We start from the raw sequence: 19,765 nt of genomic DNA, 5'->3' as shown, positions 1-19,765 counted from the left end.
GAAACAAGAAGCCAAATTTCCCAGCAGCCTCCTCCTCCAAATAATGAGGCATTAAACATATTTAAAAATCTTACACAAGCCTCAAACATTGGGAAAAGGTTTCGACTGCCTTTCTGACTCATTCTCCAATGTCATTTAAAGGTTGTTGTTCATTCAGCTTCCACTCTATATGTATACGATGGCTAACATTTTAGGGCAGGAGTAGCCAATGTGGTGCCCTTCTAATTTTTTTTGTTCTACAACTCCCATCAGCCCCAGCCAATATGGCAATGGTTGGGGACTATGGGAGTTGGAGCCCAACAAAAACTGAATGGCATCACATTGGCTATTCCTGTTTTAAAGCCATGACTGTGATGCACCAAGCCAAACGTGGTCCACATGCCCACTGTGTATTATGGTCCACTAAGGCAGGTACAGGCAAACTCTGCCCTCCAGATGTTTTGGGACTACAACTCCCATCATCCCTAGCTAACAGGACCAGTGGTCAGGGATGATGGGAGTTGTAGTCCCAAAACATCTGGAGGGCAGAGTTTGCCTATGCCTGCACTAAGGGCTTGAGAATCTTGGCTATTTTTGCTTTCCCCAGCAGCAAGCAAAAACAGGAAGTCTTCCTAGAGTCCTTGATGGGGTAACCATACAAAGACTGTTGGGCTGCAGTCAGCTTTGATGGGTCAAAGGTTGTGCTGGCCCATTTTAGAGCAATCAGTGGTATTCTTAATTAAAACTGTATACTGGTCTTTATCCGAAGATCCCAGGGTGGTTCACAACAGAAAAACAATCCAAAATACATTAATAAAATCCAGGTTTGATCACCGTATATGGGATAACTGCATATTCCTTCATTGCAGGGGGTTGGACAAGATGATCTTCAGGGATCTTTCCAACTCTACAAGCCTGTGATTCTATGAAAAGCAAAAGCAAACCAATAGCCCCTCCTCCCACAAACACATTTAAAAAGCCATAGAATGTTAATCAGCTGAATGCCTTGTTGAAGAGAGACATTTTCGCCTAGCGCCTAAAAGTATGTAATGAAGGCGCCTGGCGAGTCTCCCTAGGAAGATCGTTCCACAAATGGGGGCCACCACAGAAAAGGCCTGTTCTCATATTGCCACCTCTGGACCTCTTGTGGAGAAGACACACAAAGAAGGGCCTCAGATGATGATCATGGGGTCCGGGTCAGTTCGTATGGGGAGAGGCAGTCCTTGAGGCACTGGCTGAATAATTGGCAAGGGACAAGTAATTAGGACTAGAAGTTTTATTCAGCTAATTGCCTCACTCAAGTCCACTAAACCAGCATCCCCCAAGCTCCAGATGTTGCTGGACTTCAACTTTCATCATCCTTGGCCATGCTGGCTGAGGTTGATGGGAACTGGAGTCCGGCAACCTGTCTAGGATAATAGCAGGTTGGGAAAGACTGAACAAAAACTTGAAACTTTGGGCTGAGAGATAGGAGGATGTTTCAAGGGTATGTCTTTGCTCAGGCTATTGTCCTTCTTTGCCAGAACCACTCCCCACAGTCCCCACCCGAAAAATGAATCTTGTTTCCTGCCCACTTCTAATAATCAGTAGGTGAGCAGCATCCCCACCCCCCGCAAGCAGTATGTTATCAGACTTCAGTTAGCTTAGTTTCTTTATGTAAAGAACAGGCCAATCAGCAGCTAAGAGAAAGGGAATAATAGAATTGTAGAGTTGGAAGAGACCCCAAGGGTCATCCAGTTCAAGCTGTTGCAATGCAGGAATCTCAAGCATCCATGACAGATGGCCATCCAACCTCCAAGGAAGGAGAGTCCACCACTTTCAGAGGAGACTGAAAGGTGATATAATAGATATCTTCAAATATCTGAAGGGCTGTCACATGGAAGAGGGAGCAAGCTTGCTTTCTCGTGCTCCGGGGACTAGGAACCAAACCAAATAATAGGAAGAACATTTCGACAGTAAGGGCTATTTGACAGTGAAACGGACTTCCTTGGAAGCTGGAGGTTTTTAAACAGAGGTTGGGTGGCCATCTGCCAGGGATGCTTTAGTTGTGATTCTTGCATTGCAGGGGGTTGGACTAGATGACCCTTGGGGTCCCTTCCAACCCCACAATTCTATGATTTCCCCACCCTTCAGACCTGTGGTCTGATCCTGCAGGGCTCTTCTTACAACTTGCTGATTGAGGGAATAGCCTCCTTCTTGTACAGTCCGTGGCACCTTCCTATTTGCAGTCCTGCCAAACAACATCTGCGGGGTCTTTTCGGCTGTGGTTGTGCTGTTGTGGAACCCGCTTCCAAGTCTCAACACCATTTGCCTTCTGGAGACAAGTAGTCAAAATACTCTATTTAGACATGTCTTCCACATGACAAATTGGAAAATTAATTATCAACTGTATTGGATTTAAAACAAGGATGGCTTTTAATTGCACCAATATGTTCTATGCACGTTTTAAAAAATAAGTATATTGGAAGCAACCTTGATATTAACTCAGAGGAAGGCGGGATAAATATCTATGAATGGATGGATAGACATTTGTCTCTAAGTGCGATAACAACAGATAACAACAAAACCAGTTTACCACTGTGCCTAACTAGGTAGGGAACCTCAGCCAACCATAGTTCCCCGAGACACTCATCTCTTTGTCACATGCCCACATTTCATGGTCAGGTATGCTCTAAGCGTGCACCTTTAATATATATATATATATATATGTGTGTGTGTGTGTGTGTGTGTGTGTGTGTGTGTGTGTGTTTTGTAAAGCAGCTCAAAGATGTTGGAAAAAGGGAACCTTTTGTAGAGGTTTGCCATTTGGAAATTTACTTTAAAGGAACTGACAGCTTGGTCAGCTGACACACTCTTGTCACAAAGATTTGCGTTACACTTTAATGTTCTGATTCTTAAAAATAGCTGTACCTGTTGTTTCTGAAGGCAGGAAAGACTAGGTCCCTCTCCTCACCCATGATCAAGCGCCTCCTACTCTAACTTGGATTGTGTCCCAGATGACTAAATCAGGGTAATCTTGGGACATGTTTCTGAGGCAGAGGAAGAGAAGTGGCAACTGCTCTGCTTGGATTTCATGGCCTTTTTCCTCAGTGGTCACCTCTGCTCTTGGAAACCAAACTCTGCCCTACAAGGACCTTCCCACCTGTTGCAGCAAGGTGCCACTACATGAGAGTTGTACTAAACTAAGTTCTACTCATGAGTAGACCCGTAAAAAAATGAACCTAAATTAAACTCAGTAGGACTAGCATTGGATAGAATCCTTGGTCAGGACACTCAAGATGGAGAACAAGGTAGAGATTAGACAAGGAGGTAAACAAAAGAAGGAACCCCTTTTGCCATGAGGAATGTGGAGCATCTAATTCTTCAGGGGGACTATGCAATATATTACTGCGTCACTCCTACTAAAAATGGACACATATCTATTGCAGCAGCAGTCGTGCTTCTGGAGGTTTTTCAAGGGTACAGCTCCAAGAGCTGAAAAGCTCTGCAAATTTTAGTTTAGCCAGAGGTTGTGATGTACGAGCAAAAATGAACAGGCCTAGTGGACCATGGGCGGCTTATGAGTATCTGTAAAGCTAACCTCTGCAAACAGCCCCATACGCCATGGTGAAGATTGGCAGACTGGGTACACAAATTGCTAAGGTAGCATTGCTGGAGGTCAGATGGGACCTCCTGCCATACCTTAATATCGGTCATGCTGGTTACAGATGGCGTCCAACAATATCTTGAGGACCACAGGCTCCCCACCCATGGTGAAAGCATTTCTGCACCTGAAATAAGAACTCAAAAAGGCACCCCTTCCTTCCATTTGTCTTAAACGACCCAGAGAGAGGGAAAGGGGGCTCTGTGGCTCAGCCAGTGTGGTGTAGTGTGGTGTAGTGGTTAAGAGCGGTAGATTCTCAATCTGGGGAACCGGTTTCGTGTCTCCGCTCCTCCACATGCAGCTGCTGGGTGACCTTGGGCTAGTCACACTTCTCTGAAGTCTCTTAGCTCCACTCACCTCACAGAGTGTTTGTTGTGGGGGAGGAAGGGAAAGGAGAATGTTAGCCGCTTTGAGACTCCTTCGGGTAGTGCTAAAGCGGGATATCAAATCCAAACTCTTCTTCTTCAGCACTCAGCCAAACACAGATAAGGGCAAAAGTGCATGTTCCTGGAGTGAAGATCACAGCTGTTGTGCTCCTCCCCTGGTCCTGCTCCCCCAGGGCTAAGCCATGGTTTGGCTTTGTGTTATATCTGATCCTGGGTTTATGTTTTGTTCTTGGTTTGGTGCTCATGGTTTGTCTGGAGGAGATAGTTACGATCTCCACTCTGGGAACCTGCCCATTAGCTCTTTTGTGCTAAGCCAGTTTGGCTTCGTGTTACATGCAAACCAAGCCCATGTCCACTACACCCAGTGACTGCTTCATGTCAATTCAGGCCAGCCTGGATAACATGCATCTGCCAGACAGTTTTTCTGGAGTATCAGCTACATTAAAAATGACTCTTACATACCACAACATCCATATTTTATAAATTCCTCCACCCAACAACATCACTGCAAAAGCCTGCTTCTTCTCAGTTAATAATTGGGAGCCTCAGACCAGGCAGTAGAGCCAATATGGGTTCTCTTCCTGCTCAGCCATTGCCTGGCTGGGAGTGCAAGGCTGGAAGGGAATGTGAGTTGAACTGGATTCAGGTCATCCTGAGCTTTTCACTATCATGATGGAAGTACAGAAGGAGATACAGAGTAAGGCAAGGGTCAGCAACCTTTTCCAGCCATGGGCTGGTCCACTGTCCCTCAGACCTTGTGGGGGGCAGGACTATATATTGGGGGGGGGGATATGAACGAATTCCTATGCCCCACAAATAACCCAGAGATGCATTTTAAATAAAAGTACACATTCTCCTCATGTAAAAACACCAGGCAAGCCCCACAAACAACCCAGAGATGCATTTTAAATACAGTGGTACCTCAGGTTAAGTACTTAACTCGTTCCGGAGGTCCGTTCTTAACCTGAAACTGTTCTTAACCTGAAGCACCACTTTAGCTAATGGGGCCTCCTGCTGCTGCCGCACCGCCAGAGCCCGATTTCTGTTCTCATCCTGAAGCAAAGTTCTTAACCTGAAGCACTATTTCTGGGTTAGCAGAGTCTGTAACCTGAAGCATATGTAACCTGAGGTACCACTGTAAAAGGACACATTCTACTCATGTAAAAACACAGAGATTCCTGGACCATCCGCAGGCCGGATTGAGAAGGCGATTGGGCCGCATCCGGCCCCCGGGTCTTAGGTTGGCTTCTGAGCCACTGAAGCAACCTGCGAAGGAGTCCAGAGTGCTAACAAATGCTCTTTCCTACCTATGCCTTAAGAAATAATGTAAGATGTATGTAAAAAGAGGAGCCTTTACTTCCGAATCAAAGACGTCCTCCTTGGGACAGTTGAGGTGTACAAATCAGAAACCACAAATCCATGGAAAAGCTGATTTGTAAAACAGGAATCGAAAGACCCTGACAGCCACGGTGGGTGATGTGATACAAATTCAGAATTGCACACTGCAACTTTTGTGAAATCTGATGAACTGCTAACCAGGAATTAATTAATCACAGTCACTTGAAGCCGGCTAGTGCCTTCAAAGGGAGAGAGCTCAGGTTTCAAGTGCTAATCAAAGGGAAACCAATTCATGAACTGGATTTGAGAATCTGAAAGGCATTTCTTTTTCTTCTCTTTTTTTGGCTCTAAGATGAGTCCCTGAGTTTCTTGCCTCCAGCTCCCCTGCCTGTTCAGTTCAGATAATAAATTCCCTGTGCATGTAACAGATATGTAGCCAGGAGGTCTAGACATCTGCATGGCAACGATCATGCCATGCCATGTGGAATCCCAGAGGAAACGCAGTAGATTTGCTTAAAAATATTAAGCATTATCAGCATTTCATACTTTTTTTTAAAGAAGGATTTGGATTCTGAAAATGGATGGGTGGTAAAAAGAATAGAGAACCTGAAATTGATAAGATTTGGCCAGCCCAAACTACAATTCCCATCATATCTGACCACTGGCCATATTGGCTGGGGGTGATGGGAATTGGAGTCCCATGACATCTAGAAGGCTGGAGGTTCCTTACTCTTAGTGTATGGTCTCCTGCTCCTTCCATGGTTCTCTGGACAAGAATGGAAGGATGGGGAAAATAAATAAATCTAGATTTTGACAGCTACAAAACCCTATCTCTGCTTACAAAGTAAATGAGGCAAATCTGCTACACATCTGCATAAACAAGCTCCATTTGCAGGCTTGTACCATTTGCACAACTGTGCAGTTTTAAAGAATCTCAATAATCACATCTCAATAAAGAAAATAAAGCAAAAAAAAAAAAAAAGGATAATAACATCCTACGTAAAGCCAGGGATAATGCAGGATTTAAACAAAATAATCCTTTCACAACACCTTCACAGGTGCTGGTTTCTCATCTATCTGTACAAAATTTGCACACTCAATTATTTGTTTTGAAAGAGCTCTTCAACTTTCAGACAATATTCCCAGCCGATCAAAATAAAAAAGCCATGTCAGTCTGTAGGTGCTGTCATTATATTCTTCTTCGCCGGTCGCTGTTATTTTTCACCCACCCACACCAACAGTTTCCCTGTACCAATACCAGGAACATCTAAAACAATTCACTGAAAATAAATGAAAACAAACCCAGTAAGAGAAAATGGGGGTTGCTTTTGTCTTCTAGAGGCAGCAGCCAAGTGAGCAGGGAAGGAGGTCCAGTCCAGCGGGAAGTTCTACTGCACAAGCCCCGCTGAAATGAAGTGGAGCTGTGCAGGAGCCCTGCTTGGTTTCAACAGGGCTTGCTCTGGAGAGCTTCCTGCTGGACCAGGTCCAAACGGTTTGTTAAAATGCCGCACAAGTACCGGTGGATTCATCCAGAGCGCCGTCTCTCGTGGATGTGGCCTAGCGCAACCCTGGCCACCGTCTGCTGAGGAGGAAGCAGTCATTAAAAATTAACGGAGCCTGCAGAGCAAGAATGAGAGCAAAGCTGATTCAGCAGCCACTCCGTGGGGCCTCTGGGCTGGCCTGGTCCTTACCCAGCACTTTGGCTTTTAGCCGTAATTCTGGCATGCCCAAGACAGGACAATGGGTCAGTGGCAGAGACAAGACTTGAAACAAAATTCAGGTCCAGCTGACTGTCAACTATAGAAGACCCACAGAGGCAGGGTCTGGTATCTTGCCAAGAATCTACCTGCATGCTCTCAAACAGATTTTGCTTTCAACACTAAGGGCTAGAAACATGCAGTCTGTTGTTGTTGTTTTAATTACAGTGGTACCTCTGGTTACGAAACTTAATTCGTTCCGGAGGTCTGTTCTTAACCTGAAACCGTTCTTAACCTAAGGTACCACTTCCAGATTAGCGGAGTCTTTAACCTGAAGTGTTTGTAACCTGAGGTACCTGTTACCTGAGGTACCACTGTTTGTTTGTTTATTATACCCCACCCATCTGGTTGGGTTTCCCCAGCCACTCTGGGTGGCTCCCAACAGAATATTAAAAACATGATAAAAGATTGAACATTAAAAACTTCCTTAAACAGGGCTGCCTTCAGATGACTTCTAAAAGTCAGAGAGTTGTTTATTTCCTTGACATCTGGTGGGAGGGCGTTCCACAGGGCGGGCGCCACTACCGAGAAGGCCCTCTGCCTGTGACAGACACACACACACACACACACACACACACACACACAAAATGACCCTGTGTACTTTGCTCGCCTATCTTACTTACCCGACAGCCCCTTTGCCTACCCCCCTTCCCCCCACCTGTCCAACTCCTCCTCTCTTTACCCCTCACCCACTCCCTCTCCTATCCCTTCCCAGTTCACCCCCCCAGCTTCCTTTTATAGCACGCTACAACCCCATTCCCCTCTTTAAGCAAACACAATTAGGACTAGGTTGCAAGACAGGCAGTCCTGTTATCCAAGTCTGACTTTTTTGGGGGGAGGGGGAGAAATACTCTGCAAATGCTCAGAGGCACTTTGTTCAGCATGTGTCACAGGGATCACTGCCATCTCCCAGGTTAAGTCAGAATCTGCAAGGAAAGCAGGGAAACAGTAAGCCATTGACATTCTTTTCCCAGTATGCCCACCTGTGAGATAATGGTCTGGGCAAGGTACATATCCTGCCCCAAATGGGCCACAGAGGACGGGTCTTGCTTCTCCTTTCCCTCATTAGTTATTGCCAATGCAATTTTAGTGCATCTTCTCTTCATTCCCGCTGGGACTTCCTTGCCTGTCCCATGCTGCCTCTTAGCAGCAGCCATCTCAGATGCTCAAAGCACTGACATTCTCACCAAATGGAAGTCACTTTCCCAGCCTCTTTAGGGTCTTCAGAGTAGTCGAAACAGAAGAACCATAGTTAAGCGCCTCTTCCCAATCCATTAAACAGCTCGCCTAGGCTGCCTGCCCCCCGTAGCCGCCTACTGGTGGCCACACGAGCTGCAGCATGACAACAGCTTTACATTTTTATGTATATAGGAAAATATTAAAATTTTTGGTTGCTGCGTTAAAAACAGAAATCCACATTTCGTGGAACCTCAGATCTATTCCAAATACTGTACCACGCTCTATTAGTGTGTACATATTCAAATGAATTTCACCACATCTACAACAAGGCTCTTAAAGTAGATAAATAAATACTGTTATAAGTTTTAGGGCCAGAGCCTGTGGGTGCAAATCAACCCAAAATCCTGGAATTTGTAAAAATAAGAATTAATCAAAGTTTGATTAAACTGAGCCAAACACAGAAATCCCTGGATTTAGTTTATGCTAATGAGCCAGGCCAGCTCAGCAGAGGTAACCAAGGCTGATGATGGCCAGTCATTAACCTATTAATAATGCCATTAACAGAGACTCTCCAGGCTGGACAGAAAATGGAGAGAGCCCTTCCCTGAGGTGAGAGATAGTTAGCAGAGACAAAAGGCCAGAGTTTCAGGAGGGAGGGGCAGAAAATCAGTGGGCAATGAGGTAAGAGAACAAGGGGGGGGGTGTTAATTCTGCAAGCTGGAGGGGCCAGAGCATGAGGCGGGCAGTCTGTTTTATGCTGCAGAGAGGGTCAGATAATCTTAAAATCTGAGGCTACAGCAATGTAAGGAGCAGGACCCTCTTGGGATGTGAATATTCAGCACCTCCTCCCTCTAGGTTCAGGCTGTATATATGTGTAAATAAACCATACATCATGAAGACACCACAGTCTCTGCTGTGCCTAATTTCCAACAGGAAACACAAACCCTGGGGAAGCTCCTAGAACCCCTGGAATCTCACACTGCTGTGGAGAAAGGGGTGGTGTGTATCATTACTATCAATCCCACAAATATTCCAGACATCGCCTTCAACAAGACAGCACTCAGCTTCTCTCTCAGAGAATAATGACCCCCCTCCTTTGCAGAGGGTCTGGGAAATTTTCAGGGTGGAAAGAAAACAAATGAATTAGAGGGGGTAAAAAGGGCATCTTACCTTACAGTCCACGCAAGATATAAAAAGGAAGGCTGCTGAATATGGAGAGGCTGTGTGAAGGACTCCGTATCTGAAGATGATTGCATGTCAACCTTATAAATGGAGAAGAAAGAGGCCTGCAGGGGCTCTCTGCGAAATGTGCTCTCTCTTTCCACTCAAGTCATTTTTATAGATCTGAGTCACCTTTATGCCTTCGAGAGAAGCCTTGTTAGTGTTCATACAGGATTTCTTTCATGCAAGCCTTGGGAATTAGGCCTCAAATCTACCAGTAAGTGCTCAAAAGCTATATCCTGTAGAGATGGCAGATGAAGTGGAGAGGGTATACTGGTCCCCCCCCCAATCATTCCTGTTTCCTCTCTTAAGAGCATGCCACTCTGCTTCTGACATTATATATTCCTTACACTTAAACAACAAGACGAAAAGCATGTCTGTGTAGAAGAAAAGAATAAAAACTGCTTGTATATTCTCTCATCTGACAATCAAATGCAAAACATTCCTCTGCAATATAATGCAGACATAACATTAAAATGTGGTTGGCATTACTCAACTCTAGTTACGACCCTGAACTTTCTATGAAACCAGTTGGCAAACTAAGCCCTACACCCAGAGCAAGTGCACAGGGAGACAACAGCAAGACCTGTATATCATCTTGCAAACAGAGACAGAGAGTTGCCTTAATCATGGTATTCTTGGTGCAGACACTGACCTGTGACATTTGGACAATCAGATATGAACAGTGTTTGTGCCTACACACACAGCCCCTTCCCTCCTTGCAACAACTATGCCCAGAAGTCTTCAATCAACCTTATGTTTCCTATTACATCTGACCTGAGAAACTGTGGTTACTGGGTTTGGAAGAAGTCAGGATCTTAAACCAACTTCAGATTGGCTTGCTCTGATCCCGATAACCAGTGTTACCTGTTTCAGAAAACATGAGAAGCTATGGTTAACGGGAGGCTTTCGGGTTTATTGAGGTGTGCTGAGAAGGGGCTGTGTACAGTATATCTCAGTTGTTAAGATGAGATATGACCATCTGAACTGGGCCATTCATGCTTATCAATGGCTAATTCAAACCGCTTCAAGCCATGGTTTCACATCCTGGTTTCTTCCCCATCTTCAACCATGATTTAACTATTCAGATACTATAGGACCTACACATTTTTCAGTTCTCTATACAATCTCATCAATTTACATGGTGCTTTGCAGAATGACGCAAACAACTTCTCTGCGAAGGTTGCAATCTGAAATTTGACAGGGCAGACACATCAGAAGGAGAGGAGGAAAAGCAGGGGCAGGGGTAAACGGGGGGGGGGGATGTATGCTCCAGTTCAGTTGGACATACTTAGGCTTAGATCTTGAAAGGACTGAACACTAAGGGGTTCAGACATAGCTAATAGTTTGAGAGGGACCCTGGCTAAGCTGTCCTCAGTGCCTTCTGCTATTGTGAGGCCCCTCAACAGGCACCCATCTTACACTGTTTACTAGTGTGGAGGGCAGACTGCACCACCAAGCAGAGCTCCTGAGCCATGCAAAAATATGTGTGCCAGCTGACACTGCCACGTTAGCAATGCAAGTCCCATATCCTAACATGTGGTAGGGCCAACATTATTAACATGAGGACACCAGAGTGTTCACACATGCAATGCTGGCCTGGAGCTCCGCTCTGCACTGGCATCACCCACCTGAGCCACATCAGTTGCGGTGGTGGTGTCTTCAGCTCAGTGGCAGCTGGACCTGTCGATGCACAGGATTTGGCCCCCCCCCCCCCCGCCCATTCTAGGTGCATTTTGAGGGAAGGGCCAAGGCTCAGTGGTAGAGTACATGCTTTGCATGCAGATGTTCCCAGGTTCCATCCCCAATATCACCACGTAGGGCTGGGGGAGAACCATGCATGAAACTCCAGGGGGCCACTTCCAGTCAGTGTAGACAATACTGACTCAGTATAAGGCAACTTCTTATGCTTCTGCGCCGGCACCATGTCTGAAAAGGTTTTGCGGACAAAGATGAATTTTGAAGATGGATTTAAAGGAAGAGAGAGCACATCACACAAAAGTTCCAGACATCAAGAGGAAGCAAAAACAATGGCCAGAGTCGGTTAAGAGAGGTACGATTGGAGCTGTCAGGCTTTGAGCTTCCTCTCCCTCTGTGCCATTAGCAGCAGGACTGGCATGCAGAAACAGAGCGGCAGAAGCTTTTCATGGCATGGAGATTAAAGGCACTGCCAGACAATCGCTTTGGGGTGCAATTCAATCACACACCGGCAAATCCAGGTTGCCCAATTGCATTTGAGTGGGAGGTCTTGCACAACAAACTTGCTTTCCCAAAAGACCAGACTTTTTGCAGGAAGGAAAGTGATGGGGAGATGCACCTTAAAATGTGAGGCAACACTTGCTTTGATACAACATTGTCTAACCCCCTAAAAACAAACCACAATGAAGCCAGCGTCATCTAAAGACCCTCCAAACAAATCCAAGAGGAATGATCAATAAAATGACTGGTAAAGTTTCAATCAGCTAATGAGTTTCTGCATCTCCTGTAAGAAAGCTGAGAACCCTTTGAGGTACACAAATTCAAACAGCATCATATTTAAATGTGTGGCCTAACCTATCCCAAAGGCTCAAGTCAGAGCAGGAAACAAAGCAGCAAGGCAAAGCAAACAAACAAACTGAAAAGCAACTCTCTCCACCACCCACCACCCCCAAAAAAGAACTGCAAGCACAATAAAACCAGGAGCAGCCACACTGGTGAAACAACGGTGTTACTGCAGCATTTAGGGCTTTACAAGTTATAACCACCAGCTTGATTTTTGCCTGGCATAATATGCATCTCATACATACTGTTGACATGTTTGCAAATGGGATGTGCTAAATTGGGATCATTCATTTGCATTAATTCAGACAGGTGTGTTCCCCCACTCCCCCCCCCCAACAGGAAATGCAAGTACAATAAGGCAAGGACAGGTTTTCCACTGTCTCTGTTTCTCCCTCTCATACCCCACCTCAGGCTGTATCCAACTAAGTTATTCTCAGAGTAGACCCATTCAAATTAATGGATCATGTCCATTAATTTCAATGGGTCTACTATGATGAGGACCAACGTTGGGCAAGAGGACTCTCATATTCCTACTTGACTTGTTGACAACGCATGTGCACAGACACACACACACACCTTTCTGCAATAAGGAAAGAATAGCAAGATGCACTGGGAAGTGTCGGGTAACAACCGCTTGACATGGTGTCATCTGACATGGTGTCATCTAACTTCTGCACAAACAAACCAGGAAGGATGGGCAATAAACAGGTCATTTGGAAGGGCCTTTGCTTAGAAGTGATAGGTGCACATGCAGCAAGGATAATAATAATAATAATAATAATAATAATAATAATAATAATAATTTATTTATACCCCACCCATCTGGGGCGCCTTCCAACAAAAGATTAAAAATACATTAAAACATCAGTCATTAAAACCTTCCCTAAACAGGGCTGCCTTCAGATATCTTCTAAACTTCATGGCAGGCGCCACTTCCGACAAGGCCCTCTGCCTGGTTCCCTGTAACTTCGCTTCTCGCAGGGAGGGAACTGCCAGAAGGCCCTCGGAGCTGGACCTTAGTGTCTGGGTTGAATGATGGGGGTGGAGACGCTCCTTCAGGAGGAGGAAGAGAAGGCCAATGGATTCCAGGGTTCTCAGCAGGCTGCCCATTCTGGGTGTGGGACTTGACAGGTACCCAACAACCTTGACCCATGCTACTAGCCCTGGCAATGAATTCTGGCAATAGGTCTATCTCCTGTAAGAGCATAAGAGCCCTGCTGGATTAGGCCACATGCCCATCTAGTCCAGAACAGTGTTCTCATAGTGGCGAACCAGATGCCCATGGGAAGCCCACAAGCAGGACATGAGCGCAACAAGCTCTTTCCCCACTAGTGTTCCCCAGCAAAACAGTCATCATATCTAGAAGTCATTCATAGCCTGGTCCCCCCAAAATCTATCTCTTTTGTAAAGGCATTCAAATTGCTGGCCACCATCACACCTTGTACTAGCAAGTTTTGTAGTTTATCTCTGTGCTGCGTGAAGATGTACTTCTTGACTCTTCCAACAATCAGCTTCATTGGATGTCCATTAGTTCTAGGGTTATGGGGAAAAAGCACGCACCCCAATGCCACTATTATTCAAGGCTGCCGGTCCTAGCCCCCACCTTGAGATATGTGGGTGGGGAGCCTCAAGCCACAGGTTCAAATGCGGTCCTCTGAGCCTTTATACCTGGCCCTTAGGAACCTCCCAGGCCTTGCCCCTCCTAAGCCCCATCCTAAGCAGCCGCATTCTCCACCCAAACGTTCAGCCCAGGACCCTGAGATCCAGCGCCGAGGGCCTTCTGGCGGTTCCTTCATTGCAAGAAGTGAGGTTACAGGGAACCAGACAGAGGGCCTTCTCGGTAGTGGCGCCCGCCCTATGGGACGCCCTCCCTTCAGATGTGAAGGAAATAAGCAGCCATCTTATCGTTAACAGACATCTGAAGGCAGCCCTGTTTAGGGAAGTTTTTAATATTTAATGCTATATTGTTTTTAACACTTGATTGGAAGCTGCCCAGAGTGGCTGGGGAGGCTCAGCCAGATGGGCGGGGTATAAATAAATAAATAAATAAATCCTCATCAGCCCTGCTCCGTGGCCTGCCTAACACTTTAGTCTGGATGGAGTGCATCCTTGAATGGTGTCCTTGAATTTGCTTGCCAGAATGCAGAGGCGAATGTGGGTGAAAGAACCTCTGCTACGATATAGGTAAGGGTCACACCCATGGCTCCTGCCACTTTTCCCCCTTGCCCACAGAACTAAAGAAAGTTCCCCATTCCTAATGTAGGAAGAAAAGTAGCATGGGATACAAAGATCCCTGATCTAGAGAGTGTTGCGCATATGGCTTTGCCACCTATAAGTGCCTGTAGAAACGCAATGGTGCAAATGAGGAACCCCAAGCAATTACAGGTGCACTAAGAGGTTTCCGGACATTTCTCCTTTGCAGGTTGCTTCTGCATGACCCAGCTGAGTGCGCTGAAACAGGATTGCTTTGAATGGTGCAGAAAAGCAAAGGCTTGTGTTAAGGCCACCCTAGGCCAAGCCCATAGGCGGCTGAGCTTGAATGCAAGCTGAGAGGATACGTTCTCCTGTTATATCGAAAAAAGGGCACTGTTACACTCCAGCCCAGACTAGAGCTGAGAAAAGGAGGAGCCTGAAGCAGAAATACTGCTCTAGTGCCCAAGGAAAAGCTAACAGCCAGGACTCAAAGTAGAGTGCCGATTACACAGGTTGGTGTTGCACACTTGTATTCTCTTCTGTGCATAAAGAAGACTCTGAGGTTTGAACAAACACAATTCCAAGAAACTTGTCTCACTAGACCACGCCGATCCTAGTAAAAGGCCCAAAGCAGGGATTGGCAAATCTGTGAATTTTGGTTTTTCTTTGTTTTTCCAGTTTCAAGTTCAGTTCTCCTCATTTCCACATCAGTTTGTGTGTCTTTAAAATAAAATAAAATAAAACCCTCGTGAAGATTTAGTAGCATTTTCATATGCATTCCCCCAACGTACAGATTTTTGCAAAGCAATTTCCCCGTTTTTGTATGCTACTTTCACCAGCACATACATTTTAATGCATGGTTTATGCTAGCAAATGCATTTCTGTATGCGTCACGTGGCTGAAGAGCTGCATTGCAAGATTTGGAGAAATTGTGCCTCAGTTTGTGTGTTGTTTCAAAATGTGTAAATTAGGAAGGTTTGCCTTTAAACGTGGAATGAAACAGATTTCTCTCCCCAACTCCCAGCCCCAATCGCTAGCCCAGAATACCTTGCTCATAAGGGCACAAAAGGGCAATAAGAACCGGGAGGCGGAAACCCCTTTCCAGCATAGCACACGCTCAAGGGCACTCTCATCTTTGATACTGCTTCACCTTTTCCAGCACGGCTGAACTCTGGAGTCAAGAGCCAGTTCTTCTGCAAGTTCTTATGACCTTTCGCTGAAAATAAACTCAGAGCCTTGCTTTCCTCTGTCCAGTTAAGCACATATCCTGTCACACTGGGGGATAATGTAGCACATACTGTCAGCCTCCAATGCAAAACTGGGGCAGAGGGAGAGCTTGAAAGGCATTTCACCCCCTTGCCAGAACGATTACTTTCCCCATGCATTTGAAAGGAAGCAAATTGCTTCTGTCTGCTAGCAGCATGGATTTGGCCAACCTATCTTTTAATTTAGATACAAGTTTCTAAACTCCAAGGAATGAGGAGAAAAAACTTAGGCAGATCTCTGATTCTAAGAGAAGGTTTGCACAGGTCAGAAAATAAAACGGGCTGCTTTTAAGAGCAGACCGCAGATCTGGAACCTCGTTAGCCTGACACATACATGGCACAGTTAAGGGTTAACATTCCTAACCTAGTCTGCAACTTTCATTGATCTAGCCTTGAGCATCCCCTTCTGCCCTGCCAAAGCCCCATAGGACTGACTAATCTCTGGGCATCTATCCTTGCTTTCCTTCTGGAACCACGGAAGCCGTTCTTCTTGACCTGCAGCTCCATCTGCTGTTTTAACACTGCCTCTTTCGCCACCACCAATGCTCAGGGAGAAATTGTGTGTGTGTCTTTGTCTCTCTTTCTCTCGCTCCCAGGCACCTGAACCAACTGCTACGATGGAACCAGGCTACCAAAACTAAAACAGGGGTGGGGGGGAGGAAAAGAATCTTTGCTATCTAGCAAGCCATTTCAAAATAAATAGAGACACTGTTAATTTTGTAATTTACAGCAGCTGTAAAGACCCCAGGAGGCAGAAGTGCACCCTAGGTGGTCCTAGGGTTTCATGTACATCCCCTGGCATGATGTTATGGGGAGCAAACGGGGAAATGGGGGGCAGCAGAAAGAGAGAAAGGGGATGAGGGGGGCAAGGGATGTGTTGTAAGCTGCCCAGAGTGGACAGGGTATAAATATTATTATTATTATTATTATTATTATTATTATTATTATTATTACTACTACTACTACTACTACTACTACTACTACTACTACAGGGATTTCCCTGCCTGCATTTGACTCTAGCCCCATTCACTTTTGGCACCAGCCATGCCCACCATCAATATGTGGCCTCCAACTGATTACCCCAGGGGGAATGCGGCCCTTCTCTGCCCCTGCAGAAACACAAAGCTACCTGAAATGAGCTGAACTGATATGGTCAACCCATGTTTTCATCACAGAGAACTGGGCTTCAACCACTTAAGATTTCCAGGTGGGGCTTTCTGGAATTGGGTTCTGGGTTCAAGTGAAACCCTGATGCCGGTTCATTTATTACTTCTCTAACCACGATTCTGCCCGCCCGCCCCCAATCCATATAAATGTGGATACAAATTGGTCTCATCCACACATCCCTTGAAACCATAGCTATGCTTAACTATGGTTTAAACGTGGGCTGAAAATCGTGGGCATGTCATGATCCTTACACACTCCTGCTGTGCCATGCTGCCAGGAGTGAAGCCACGGTTTGTGACGGTAGTTTCTTTCAATGTGGCAAACTCTATCAGCTGAAATCCTCTGTTCTACTGGACTATTAAAGGTGCAGGAGTCCCCTTTCCCTTTTTCACCGGGTCACTCTAATCCCCGCCCACTCACTCCCTTGGGAAATAAAGGCTAACCTGACCTTTGGAACTAGTAGCAGCTGAGACATTTGTCCTTAATATATCAGGCAATAAATAGCTGTGCAACTACATTAAGACTTCACTATCCAGGTCATAGGACTGAACCTTAGATCTGAAAAGAGGTTCCTAAGTTGAGCCCCGGATCAAATAAAAGCCCGAATGTGGAAATATCAGTGCTACTGGGGAAAGGAGACAAAAGCCCAGCAGAGCTTGAGAATCTGGCTTTCGGCAAGGCTGCTCTGTGCTGAGTTTCAAGTCATTAGGCAACAGGAGGGAGTCGAAAGTGATCTGCAGGTGATCAGAGGCACATTACTCACAGCGCTGAGCCTGCATGCAGAACAGGTGCCTCTAAAGAAGTGCCATTCTCTCACACACCTGGCACAAAACGAGACGTGTATTTTTCAGCTCTCACACGACTAATTCCTAACAGTTTGTGTTACAAGCACTTAAGCATCTGTTCCAGAAACGGAAGGCACTACAGGACTCGAATCTCTTGTTGCGGGACAAGAATGTGTGAGCTCTGGCCATCACAGGGAAAATGGCTCACAAATTACACGTTTCTAAGCATAAAGAATGCATTTCTAAGGCTGTTTGGCGGGATTTCATTTCTTACACATCAAATTCAGCTATACAAAACTATCTTCCACCCACCAAATTGCAAAATTTGGCTGAACTCTGCGAGTTCTTGCATGATTTCAGCCAATCCTGGTGTGGCTTCTGTGCCTGCCGCGGAGTGTCTACAGGACTCCTGCCTTGGGGGCTTCAGTCACCTCAGTCTGCCTAATGGCAGAGCTAGCTCTGTGGCTGGGACTGATGGGACTTGGAGCAACATATGACCAGTAAAGGTAAAGGACTCCTGGATGATTAAGTCCAGTCAAAGGCGACTATGGGGTTGGGGTGCTCATCTTGCTTTCAGGCCGAGGGAGCCGGCGTTTGTCCACAGACAGCTTTCTGGGTCATGTGGCCAGCATGATTAAACCACTTGTGGCGCACTGGGACACCGTGACTGAAACCAGAGCACATGGAAACGCTGTTTATCTTCAAACCCCATCAGTACCTATTTATCTACTTGCACTGGCGTGCTTTCAAACTGCTAGGTTGGCAGGAGCTGGGACAGAGAAACGGAAGCTCACCCCGTCGTGGGGATTCAAACTGCTGACCTTCTGATCAGCAAGCCGAAGAAGCTCAGTGGTTTAGACCACAGCGCCACCTGCATCCCATACGAACAGTAGGGGGAGCCCGAGCCAATGACAGGCAGAGTGGCTGGAGACGGCCAGAGTGGCTGGGGCAACCCAGCCAGATGGGTGGGATATAAATAATAAATAAATTAGGGTGATGGTGGTGGTGATTATGATGAAAGGCCACAGGTTAGCCTCCCCAGGTTTTGAATATAGGTATACTTTTCAGAGTACTAAATCTGGATGTTTAGTCACTGTACATCTGTTGTTTGATACCATGTACTAAGCCTTAGGGTCATATCTGCAGCTCTTGCTGCAAAGACTGGCACTGCCTGGAACAGTGGTTTTCAACCAGTGTACCTTGACACCTAGGGGTGCCGTGAGCAACTGGCCTCTGTCCCTCTTTCCTTCTCTCCCTCCTTCTGATGCCGTCTTGGGTCTCTGCCTCCCAAAGGCTTGCACAGCTGTTCGTTGCAGCAGCCCTGGCTACAAGCTCCCCAGGCGAATGATGCCTCTGGGAATGGACAGGGGGTCCTTCCCAGGCCGCTGTGGGACAGTGTGAGAAGGCACCTCTCTTTGGGGCAGGGAAACAGCTCAGAGACCAGGGGTGGCAGCAGCAGCTGCCCAGAGGACTCCCAAGGAGAGGGGAGAGGAGAAGAGGCTGAGGGAACCCTCCACAAGGGAAGGTGTTCAAAAAAGGGTGAGAGGCTGCCAGCTCTGCAGGCAAGGGGTGCCATAACTGGGCTCCTGAGCCCCATAGGGGTGCCACAGAAAGGATGTAGTTGGTCAAGGGAACCGTGGACTCAAAAAGGCTGAATACCTCTGGCCTAGAATGTTATATTTGCAGCGTTCACTGACACCTATACATGCTCAGCACCGGAGGGAGTGCCACACTGTTATGCTTGGCACAGCAACACTGTGCAGGCACTGAATGGCCAGCTCCAGAGGTTGGCAAGGTTGGCAAGATGAGGTCAGAGGTTTTCAACCTCTGCACCCTTGGATAATTTAACGATTGGCCAGGGGTGCTGCAGGAGGGCCCTCCCCTCTCTCTCCCTCTTCACGTCAGCCATCCTTCCTTCATATTTACAAATCTCTCTTGATTTATCTCTCTATCTCTCTCCCCAGCCCGGCCTGAGTCCTGCTGCTCCTCCTGCTTTCTGTCTTCCAATCATATTGCAGATTTGATTCTCTCCCTCCTCCCCCTCCACACTCAACAGGGCAGGGCGGGCACGGAACGGGGGAATCCCCACTTATGCACTTCCTGTAATGGAACCCCAGTATAAGTGGCTTCCACAGGGGAGCCGCAGAAAGAATGTGGTTGGTCAAGGGCACCGTGGACTCAAAAAGATAAGAAAACCTCTGCCTTAGGTTGTCATGAGACTCATTGCGGAGGACTGCAGAAGTTGGATAAAACCAATAAAGGGTCTTTGCTTTCCTTTACCCTTAACTAGCCACAAATTTGCTGGTGACAA

At 46.4% G+C, this 19,765-nt stretch overlaps 1 protein-coding gene across 12 annotated transcripts in view; it reads right to left on the bottom strand.

Annotated features, from left to right (window-relative positions):
- Window positions 1-19,765, bottom strand: part of SRCIN1 (SRC kinase signaling inhibitor 1) — a 259,534-nt gene that overhangs the window by 127,403 nt on the left and 112,366 nt on the right. The window lies entirely within an intron of this gene.

Source organism: Podarcis muralis, chromosome 13, assembly GCF_964188315.1.
Source record: "Podarcis muralis chromosome 13, rPodMur119.hap1.1, whole genome shotgun sequence".
In the NCBI taxonomy this organism is placed as follows: Eukaryota; Metazoa; Chordata; class Lepidosauria; order Squamata; family Lacertidae; genus Podarcis; species Podarcis muralis.
This window is presented reverse-complemented; position numbering and strand designations above follow the sequence as displayed.